Below are 11,436 nucleotides of genomic sequence, written 5' to 3' on the forward strand. Positions count from 1 at the left end.
GAGACAGAGTGGGGAACAGAACAGGCAGATCAACGAAGTACACTACTGAGGGGAGCAGCGGGCGGGTCAGGAGAGGTCTGCCGCGCATGTGGTCACCTCCCCGGCAGGCAGGGATCGCAGGCAGGGATCGAACTCATGCGGAAGAGGCTTTAGATTCTCAGTATTGTGCTTTAACCCGCTGCGCCACCAGGGAGGGCCAATTCTTTTTTTCTTTTCCAAAATTCCTTTAACTATTCTAGTTCCTTTATTTTTCTGGATAACTTTGGAATAATATTTTTCTGGATAATCTTGGGATAACCTTGTCTGTATCTACCAAAAAACCTTGTTTACAGTCTTGATAGGAATGTATGTTAGCCTATAGATGAGTTTGTATAGAACTGACATCTTTACTGTGACTAGACTTCCAATCCATGAACACAATATTATATATCTCTCTCATCAGCCTTTATATTTATCAGCATAAAATTGGTTTTGCACTTTTGTCAAAGATCAGTTGGCCTACTCACAGGGATCTGTTTTAGGTCTTCATATTGTTCATCTTGTCATTCTATCAATAACTACCATAGTTATATATTAGGTCCTTCAGTTAGAGAGATGTCTCCATTTTGTTCTTTTAAATATTGATTTAGCTGGTATAGTGCAGTTGTCTTTCTGTATAAATTTTAAAATACTCTTGTCTATGTCTACCAAAAAGTATGTTGCTAGGGTCATATAGGAATTGTTTAACCCTGTAGGCCATGTTAAGGAGAGTTGGCATCTACACTAATGACTCCTATTCACAAACACTGTCTTTCTGTTAATTAGCTCTTTGATTTCTTTCATCAGCATTTTTTAGTTTTCAGCACACAAATCCTTTGCTGGTGTTGTAGATTTACACCCAAGATATTTTAATTTTGTTTGCAGCCAATTTCTATGCAATTACAGGACTAGTCATGTTATTTCATTGGATAAATGGCCCATTTCACTTAAAATGTCAAATTTATGGAAGTGGAATATTCTTGGTATTCACCTATACTATATGCCTATCTTCTTATTTTCTTTCATTAATTTTTTTTTTACTAGCTGTAGCTTTTAATGAAGTTGAATGTATTAATATTTTCTTTATGGTACTTGTATTTACCTTAGAAATTAATTCCTTCTTTGTTACACAAATACCTTTGTGAAGGCTTTAAAGTGAGTGAGTTACTTTTTTGAATTGAGTAAAGTAGGAAATCTAATTTCATTCCCTAGCAGTATGAACAGTTCTTTTCCCTATCCACTGATTTCTAGTGCCACATGTCACATGTAAAATTTACATATACATGAAGCTGTTTCTGCTATGTATTTACAGTTCCATTTTTTTTTTATTATCCTTACATGAGTTTCAAACCCTCCTAATTATGTATTATTAGAGTAACTCTTACTATTTGGTAGGCATGTCCCCCTGGTTTGTCAAAATTCTGTTGCAGTTATTACTAAACTGTTAAATATATGGATATGTTTGGGGGAGAATTGAAATCTTTACCATCGTAATGTGACTTTTTTCATTACTTAGATATTCTTCATTGCTTATTATAGCTTAACATTTTTCTCCACAATAACCTGTATCCACTTAAAACAATTTCTCCTAAGTAGTTAACATATTTTTCTTTTAAGAAATGGATTTTTTTTCCTTATATGCAGAAGAGATGATCTTAGGACTTCTCTGTGGTCATTCTTATGCATTTCATTTTACAAAAACAGCAGGGAACTTTAGTGCTGTCTTGTTACAAACTAGAGCATCAAGTTTATATTAGATTTTTAAAAATTAACTTTTAATTCATGAGTTTATCAAACACTATGCAAGATGCTTCTTCCTCTTTTTTAAATCAGAAAAACTACTTGTGAAAGTGCAAGTAGTGTTTTTTAATCTCCCATGGAGATGTTAAAACAAGTGTATCTATTCCACTTTTCAAAATCCTAATTCTTAACAGTTTCAGAGAAAGCCAGAGCTCGCATTTGAGAAATCTTCCATGCTGTTCTGCACATTCCTGTTGAAACCACTGCTAGAGAAGTCACAAACAATACAAAGAGTTGTGCATGGAAATGTTTATTTGAAGGTCATCTCTCTTAAAATTATGAGGATTTACTCATACTTTAATATATGAGATGTGTGATTTGCAAATACAAAATTTGAATCTGCATAAAATGAATTGCTTTGTGTTAAATAACTCAAAGGTATAAATTTGAAGATAATGGTCATTAGAGAAGAACCCAGCCAATTTGGATGAGAATTGTTGGGTAAATGTTCAGTATATTTATATTTAAACTTAGATTGCAATTTTGTTTTTCCTAGTTGGAGTCATTCGATGTCCAGTTTGCAGCCAAGAATGTGCAGAGAGACACATCATAGACAATTTTTTTGTGAAGGACACTACTGAAGTTCCCAGCAGTACAGTAGAAAAATCTAATCAGGTAAGTGTACCCACTCTTGAACTTTTTACCTCCTCTTAATGAGGCAGTCTAGATTGCTGGAGACTGTAAAAGAAAAGGTGTCAAACATTTTATATGTGAAAATATATAATATTTTAAAAAGGTATACAAAGAATAATAGATAATTTCTCATATAGTATGAAACAGTGCCAATAGAAAAGTTCTGGGTACAGAACTTCACATCGCTATCTCAGAAAAAATTTCATATTTCACTTTATTTCTGTGTAATTTCCCTATGTACTGGCAGTTAGATTTTTTAAGGCCCCCCCCCATATTTCTTTTTTAATGATACACATAAAAAAAACCTACCTTTTGATTAGTAAGGTTTTCTAATTTTTAAACATGCTGTCCTTCCTACATAGTATTTCTGTAAAAGCTTCATTCAGTAGCATTTCTCCATATTACATTTCAAAGACCATTGATATTTTACTTTTTATTTTTATTTCCATAACCCACATGTGCAACATTTCTATTGGTCCCTAAAATCTAAATGTCATGTCCCTAGTGGATGAGCTGTCATACTCGAAGGGAGCAAGCCATGATTAATTCTACAGTATGTGCTAACTATAGTGTATTAGTCTGCTTTTGGATCATGATTCATAATTTGGAACAGAAGATCTGTGAAGGAACTGAATCTGATTATGGAAAAATGATTATTAATATAAAAGTTATCATCTTGTAGTATAATGTTAGGACTTCTTAGCAATGACAGCTATATGTTTCTCAGCTTTTTCATTTTCAGCCTTTTATTCTTGGAGATATATTTAAATTTATTCACTAGTAACTAAAATACCTCTTTTTGTTTCAAAAATATCCAGAAGTCTGCCTAACGTGAATTTTCATCAAATGTATTTAAGGGTTGGCGATAATCTAATTTTTTAAAATAATTATCCCTTTTTCAATATTTATGCATATAAGAGCTGGGGTATAGACCAGAGATGCAGCAGCTGTGGGCAAGGAGAGTGGTATGAGAGTATTCACCAAAGACAGAGTGGGGAGCAGAACAGGTGGATCTACTGAAATCCACTGCTGAGGGGAGCAGCGGGGGAGACAGGAGAGGTCTGCTGTGCCTTGTGGGTCGCCTTCCTGACTGGGGATCAAACTCATGCTGCAGTGGCTGTGGATAGTTTTATAGTGCTACAACTTAACCCCTTGCACCACCAGAGAAGCCCTGGATGTTGTAATTTATGTGAGCTACGGTCTCAAGTATGTAACCCCTCTAAAAATTCCATTTAGAATACTAATGATTTTGTCTTGCAGATGTCATTGCTTCATGTGTGTTTATATTAGATAGATTTTATTGATCATATCACTCACCAATTATAATTCACTAGACAAACTGTAGTTGTGTATATTAATGCTCAATCCAGGAAGTTCAAAAGCAAAGCAGTAAAATAATAAACATGGAATAATGATATGTACCATATAGGAAAGGAAGAGATAAGAATTAAAGAGATTCTGATGTAAAGAACAAATTCAAGAGGTGCTTTATGGCTCCATACAATCAATTAGTTTTTAATTAACCCCTCTTTTTTTGTCACAGAAAAATCATAGGGATAAATCATAATCGAACTGAAAAGAGTCCAGTAGATATCTTAAGTGTAGGCATGGGGGATGATATTAAAGTTGATTCAAGAGTAGGGTACTTAACAGGGAAATTTAAAGAATGAAGATGGGAGAGGTCTTATACTTCAGGATAGACTGAAACTGTGAAACACGGTGCAAGAGGTAATGAGGGCTATAGCTGGTTGCTGGTTGCTGTAATGAGAGGAAAGGCATAAGTTACAAAGCACTAGAGATGATATTCCTGATTGGATGTAGAGATGATATTCCTGAGTGGATGTAGAGATGATATTCCTGAGTGGATATAGAGATGATATTCCTGAGTGGATGTAGAGCATCCATTGCTAGGATGCTGTGCCTTTCCGCAATAAAGAGAAGAAAGTCAAAGTAGAGATAGTCATTTGGTTTTGACGGAGTTTGTCCTGGGACTGATATGTAGATGTCATCTATAGACAATAGGGAGCTCCTAAGAGAACTCATAGCTGAAGATAAAGTTTTTTTAAAAACTTCATTATTTCTACTTCTTGGGAAACTCTGACCTAGGTAGGATGGCTAATTGTATAATAGGTTATTTTAGTTTCTGTTCTGAGAAGAATGTAAAGCATCCCATACAGATTGCTCAGTGTAATAGGTTGATCATGATGTTAAATAAATGTGTCTTTTAACAACTTTCTGTTGTGGATAATTGCAAGCTTTACTGGAAAGGGAGCAGGTTAGCGTAACATTCCCATGTAGCCATTACCTCATTCAGCAGTCAAATCTTGTCTTAATGTAACCTAACACTTCTACCCCTTACCACTAGATTATGCTGAGGTTAACCCCAAGCAATCTGTCTTCTAATCCACAAATATTTCAGTATTTCTCTACATAAATTTTTATCTATAAACCTCAGTAAAAAAAAAAAAAAAGTATGGTAGTACCTTAATGTCATCAAACATCCAGACAGTGATCACATGTCTATTACAGTTGTCTTTGTTTTAACTGATTTTTCTACAAGGATTCCATGAGGGCCTCTACAGTAAATTTGGTTGACTTGTCTCAAACATACCTTTTAATTAATCTTGAATTATCCCTTTACCTTCTGGTTTTCTTTTTCCCAACTTTTAATATATAAACTAGAGTTTAGTTCAGTAGAGATACCTTTATTCTGAAATTTTCGATGACTTCTACGTCATGTAACATAGTTCTGTCATAAGCTTGTGTTTTGTGTAAACTAGTAAAGCTATAGAATATAGCTTGAATTCAGGTCTCATCGAGTGAAGGGGTGTGAGAATACTTTGATCGCCCCATGTTTGTATTTCTGGCAGGAAACATGATGTAACCTTGGTTGTCTTTTCTTTTTTCTTTTTTTTTTTTTAACTTTTCTCCATGTTAATGAACAGCCACTAATGGTCATGACTAGCAGCCCATATTTCATTTGCACTTTGAAAACTGATGACATTCTCATTCTTTGTCCTTTCTACATAGTTGAAGTAGAAAGAGAAAGCATCCTCTGTCTATTCTCTAGTTATACAAGAAAGGTAGGTTAAATGCTACATTTTTCCCCCTTTAGTTGCTAATTTTGAGAGCAGAGACATAGTTTCTTAGCATTTTTCAGAGATGTCTGATGTGTGTGTGAGTTCATTTTATCAAAATGAACTCAGGGGCGTTTGATATAAAATGTATTGTAGTTGTCCTTACTGGTGCTCACAATATGCCATGTTGGCAGTGTGTATCTCACTTTGATTTCTAAGTTCTTTTCAGAGAAATTTGCAGTAATTACTGTCGCCCTTACTTTTTTGGATAAGATATTATTTATTTCATTTTCTTTTTTAGACCTGAAACCAAACATTAGTTCCTGTGGTATTTGGAGACTATATTATGGGTTGCTAATCATCATGGGTGCTAGTCATTTTTCTAGGCCCTTTAGGAAAATAATTTAACAAAGACTTTCATTTAAATGAGAAAGAGAGAATGTCATATGTACAAATTGATTAATTTGGTGAGACAGAAGAGGTCTGCTGCACCATGTGGTCACCTCTGGCCAGGAAGCGAACTTGCACTGCAGTGGCTATGAACAGCTTCATAGTGCTGTGCTTTAACCTGTTACGCTACCAGGGAAGGCTCTCCAATTTATTTTTAAATGAATTTTAATGATTTCATATTTACCTCACTTCTCCAATATTAGAAATCTTGGTTTTTAATTATGTTGATATATTATTCTTTGTCGTTCTCTCTCCATGTGTGTGTGCATGTGTACGATATATAAAATATATAGTATCAGAAGTCAGGGACATTTTAATTCTCCAGATTAGCAATTGTTGGCTAGATAAAAAGTTACTTATTGAAAAAATATTTCAGAATAAGTTAAAATTTGCTAAAGTATCATAGAGGTTTAGCAACTCCGTGGGGAAGCAGCTGAGGGATAAAGGCAAAGGGTTGGGATTAGTGTAAATTAGAAACTTAGAGGAAGGGCCTTGTGGAATGTCAACTCAGACATCTTAAGAGGAGGTGTTGCTTGTCTTTAGCTGTTTCTGAGCCTTCAATCTTAGTATCTGATCTTAGACATCCAAGGAGCAGGAGTGGACCTGTGGTGTTGGTATCTCTGAACTGGCATGGTGAAGTCAGGAAAACTGCAAATGAGAGTTGACTGTTGCTATGGGATGAAACTGCTGCCATTGGGTAAAAGCAGCATTGATTGGTGTGAGGTTGACAGAAATTGCAAGCAAGTAGGAAACCAGCTAACACAAAGAAATGCCTTCTTTCTCTGACATATTCTCCCTCCAGTACCATCTATTGTTAGACTCTAGTGTGGAATCAGCTCATAAAGTATAAGTACAGCTTACAGGCTAAGAGTGGGGTTGGTGCTAAAAGTAGAAATTATAGTTGTTTCCTGTCAATATGGAATAAGGAAGACAGCATTTACTACATGCAGATCATCATGCTTTAAAGTTTAGTTAAAGTAAATAAATCTTCTTTATACGATTAAGGTAACCACTTGGCAGGCAGGTTCATTTGCATACAAGAACTGGGGTACAGGCCAGAGGTGCGGGATGTGAGAGGATTCACCACAGAGAGTGGGGAGCAGAACAGGCAGATTGACTGAAACACACTGTTAAGGGGAGCAGCGGGCAGGTCAGAAGAGTTCTGCATCGTGTGGGTGTTCCCGTCGCCACCCCCAGTTGGGGTTCGAACTTGTGGCTACAGTTTTTGGTGTGACTTACAATTGGAAACGCTATCTAACCACTAAGTCATATATGAACATATATGTAAATGTGTGTAAATATATACTTTTTTTTTTTTTAAGATTTATGCATACAGAACTGGGGTACAGGCCGGAGGTGCAGGTGTGATGAGAGGATTCACCAGAGACAGAGTGGGGAGCAGAACAGGCTGACGAAGTACACTGCTGAGGGGAGCAGCGGGCGGGTCACCATCGGGGCAGGGATCGAACTCTTGTGGAAGTGACCTTAGCTTCTTAGTGCTGTGCTTTAACCCGCTGCGCCAAAGGGAGGGCCCTATACATTGTCTTTTTATAAAACATTGTTTATTTAAAAAAAAAAAATAGTGTCAGTGCTTTTAGCCCATTTCACCACCAGGGAGGGCCCCCACTTTGCTTTTTAAATCTTATTTCATATACTCGCGATCTCACTGTAGCAGTATATAGATTCTGCTTTTTTTTTTTTTTTTTTTTTGTAGTGTAAGGGTGTTAGTTGAATCTAAGTGAGTGTATGAAGCCAATTCCTAGATCTCAAAATCTCTGTAGATCCAGAATGGAAGGTTGGTAGTGTCATAACCCTGAGTGATAGAGCCTCAAGGATTGCAGTGATCAATTGGGCTTCAAATGTTAAAAAGGCTAGATGATGAGAGCTGAGAAAAGGCAGGTTTTGGTGTAAGGCAATGTTATTTGCATATTGGAGTTTGGCTAATGTAAACCATTAACTGAACAGTGAAGTTCTTTCCCCTAGTCACAAATGCTATTATGAGGAATGCTTATAGGTATATAATTTTAATATTCTCAGAGAGTAGTGCACCATCTACAAGTTATAAAAGCTAAAACATAGGGGTTTTACCATTTATATCCAGGGGGTCCTCCAAACCAGCCAGTTTTACTTACTAATCTCTGTCATTGATCTCACTACACCTGAAGGGGCTGAAAAATCCCTTCCTTCTCTAAGTTTAGGAATACTTGCCCTTTTATAATCTCTTCTCTACATTGCAGCAGCTGTGATTTAAAAAAAAAAAAAAAAAGCAGATCTGGCCATTCATTTACTTAACTCTGGCTTTTTGGGTATAACTTATTAGAGACCATATTGCCGCATGACCTGCTTGATCTGTCCCTTGCTTGCTTTGACCCAGCTTATGCTCTTGCCAGTCTTCCCCTTGATCTTTTTGCTTCAATCATACTCAGCTTATGTCAGCTCATTGAACCTGCCTTGCTCTTCTTGCTGGATGCTTTTGTACATGCAGTTTTCTCTGTCTAGAAGGCTTTTCATGCAGTAATTGATGACTCACCTTTCATATTTTGGTGCTAATATGGTCTCCTTAGAGAAAGTATTGCTTGGAAAGTTTCCTCACTCTCCCCAGCCTTCCAGTCCCAGTAAAATGACATCAGTTTCCACCATCATGTGCTTTTTATAGCTGCTCATATTTTCCCCTTTATGGCACTTCTTAGTTTATAGTTAAGTATTAATGTGATTATTCCAATAATGTTGGCCTCACATTTAAAAATCTTCACAACTGTGCAGTAAAATCTGTCTTAATTACCCTTATTTTAGAGTGGAACCTTCTAGTAACCTATCTAAGTCTACTCTTGTAGCAAGTGGAATACCTGGGATTTGAGCCCATTCTCCATGCTTGAGACTAGGGCAGGACTTTTGCATCCTCATCTCAACACAGTGTCTCAGTATTTGGTATTTTAAACAAAGGACAGTATCATTGTTTCCACTTCATATGTATATAATTTAGAACAATGTCACTTTAAATTTAAGAACACTTTTAAGAAGAACTGATAGACTAAAGTATGCTTGGTATATCACTCATATGATAGTGCTGTGAACACCTTGTCATATTTTCAAAAATTGATGTGACATGTTTCTTTTATAGGTGTGTACAAGCTGTGAGGACAATGCAGAAGCTAATGGGTTTTGTGTAGAGTGTGTTGAATGGCTCTGTAAGACATGCATCAGAGCTCATCAACGGGTGAAATTCACAAAAGACCACACTGTGAGACAGAAAGAAGAAGTATCTCCAGGTAACAAGTTAACAAATCAACCCTTTAAATTTTTTTTTTCTTTTTTCCCTTGTGTTCCTCCCCTGTCTTTTCTTCCTGCCTACACGGACATGTTTTGGTACACATTTAAGCATCAATCTTGAATATATTGATACAGGAAGATACATGTTGTAATTGAAGTTTGGATATCACAAATGTTGCTAAATTTTACTAGATAGAGGATGTCCCACCCTCTATTTCATATAAATACCATAAATTTGGTAATATGAAGGAGACGAACAAAAGTTGCTTTTTAAATGTCTTTGTTTCTAAAACGTCAAGGAATAAACTTGAAAGTTTTACTGTCTTTTCCCTCTGATATTTTTGATTAAATCTGTTTCATGATGTTCGGTATATAAATGAACAAAGAAGGTTCCTTTTTACATAATTATGGTTTCTGAGTTTTTATTGCATTGCTTATATAAGTTCGCAATACATTTTTTCCTGTAGAAAAACATGTAAAATTTGCCTTTTTATTTTTAAGTGTAAAATTCAGTAGTAAAGTTGCATTCACAGTGTAGCCATCATTACTGTTTATGTCCAGAACTTTGAGTTCACTCCTAAAGGAAGCCATGTATATATACATTGTCCCTCTCCTTCTGGTCCCTAATATCCTTTAGCCTGTCTCTCTCAACGTTCTTATTTTGGTTATTTTATACAAGGGGAATCATACAATATTTGGTCCCTGGTATCTGACCTATTTCACTAAGTCAGAATGTGTTTTGAAAGGTTCATTCATTCATATTGTAGCATTTTTCAGAACTTATTTTTATGTTGCTCCATACTTGACATAAATCTGTTAGTTTCGGTGTGCAAATAATGATTCAGTATTTGTATATATTGTGAAACAGTTACCATAATGAGTTTAGTTAGCATCCATTCCCATGCATATTTACAAAAGTTTTGTTTTTCTTGTGATGAGCACTTTAAGGTCTCAGCAACTTTCACATATGTAATTTGTATTAGTAGTTGTATTCACCTTGCTGTATATTAAATCGCCATACCTTGTTTATTTTATAAATAAAAGTGTGCTTTTCACTTCATAAACTCCTTCCTGCCCCACACCTGCCCTCCACCCATAGATCTGTGAGCTTCAGTTTTATTTTAGATTCCACATATAAATAATGAGATTATATAATATTCACCTTCCTTTGCCTGACTTCACTTAGCATTATGCCCTCAAGGTCCTTCTGTGTTGTCATAAATGGCAAGTTTCTTTCCTTTTTGTGCCTTACCAACTTACTCTTCACGGATACTCAGGTGTTTCCATACCTTGGCTATTGTAAATAATGCTGTAGTAAAACAGGTGAGTGCATTTACCTTTTTGAATTAGTTTCCATTTTCTTTGGATAAATTCTTGGACATGGAACTGCTGGATCATATGGTAGATCATAATTTAATTTTTAATTTTTTAATCCCTTATACCCCTTGGACCCTTTATTCCCTCCCCCCCCCTTTTTTATTAAGGCTTTGTACTGGAAAAAATTACCCACCTCTTAACCTCAGAAACCTCACGTCATTGATTAGTGTTCATTAGTTTACGTAAGCATTTTATTTGCCCTTTCCTCTCTTGGAGAGGAAAACTTTCAATAAAACTTTGCTTTACTTCCAGCTTCTCAGTCTCTGCGGGTTCTTTCACACCCACGCCGAGCTAACCCTGTCCTACCATCAGTCACATCAGTCTCCTTTCACTTTGCTATAAATGTCAACATTTTGTCATCCATTATGTGACTCTCTGACAGCTTCTTAATCTAATGCTCTATCTCTTGGGGTGTTTTTATGTCCTACCTACTGTAAATAATGCTGCAGTAAAACTGCATAACTTAGAATTTTTTGAGTTGATGGCTTTGTGTTCTTGGGCTAGATTCTTAAGAATGAGATTGCCATATCATAGTGTATCCATTTTTAATTGTTTAAGGTAATTCCAGGTAGCTTTTAAAAATGGTCACACCAGTTTATATTGCCATCAGCAGTGTAATAGGGTTAGGCTTCTTCAGCATCCTTTCCAGCTCTTGTGATATGGGCCATTTTCATGAATGTGAGATGATATCTCATGTGGCTTTGACTGCATGATAGTAAGGTTTCTTTCTTTCTTTCTTTCTTTCTTTCTTTCTTTCTTTCTTTCTTTCTTTCTTTCTTTCTTTCTTTCTTTCTTTCTTTCTTTCTTTCTT

General features: G+C 35.8%; 1 protein-coding gene across 2 annotated transcripts in view; it reads left to right on the plus strand.

The window, feature by feature from the left end:
- The first annotated feature begins 2,315 nt into the window (after positions 1-2,315).
- The window catches only part of TRIM24 (tripartite motif containing 24), a 52,067-nt gene continuing 42,946 nt past the window's right edge, over positions 2,316-11,436 (plus strand). Inside the window, exons 1-2 of one of the 2 annotated variants that reach the window (XM_004677079.2) lie at positions 2,316-2,433; positions 9,100-9,247. The gene's annotated coding sequence lies outside the window, so the exon portion shown is untranslated. The remainder of the gene's footprint in view (positions 2,434-9,099; positions 9,248-11,436) is intronic. The other variant, XM_012721065.1, reaches the window with a different exon arrangement.

This window comes from Condylura cristata, unplaced genomic scaffold (genome assembly GCF_000260355.1).
Source record: "Condylura cristata isolate star-nosed mole 26May11 unplaced genomic scaffold, ConCri1.0 scaffold00005, whole genome shotgun sequence".
In the NCBI taxonomy this organism is placed as follows: Eukaryota; Metazoa; Chordata; class Mammalia; order Eulipotyphla; family Talpidae; genus Condylura; species Condylura cristata.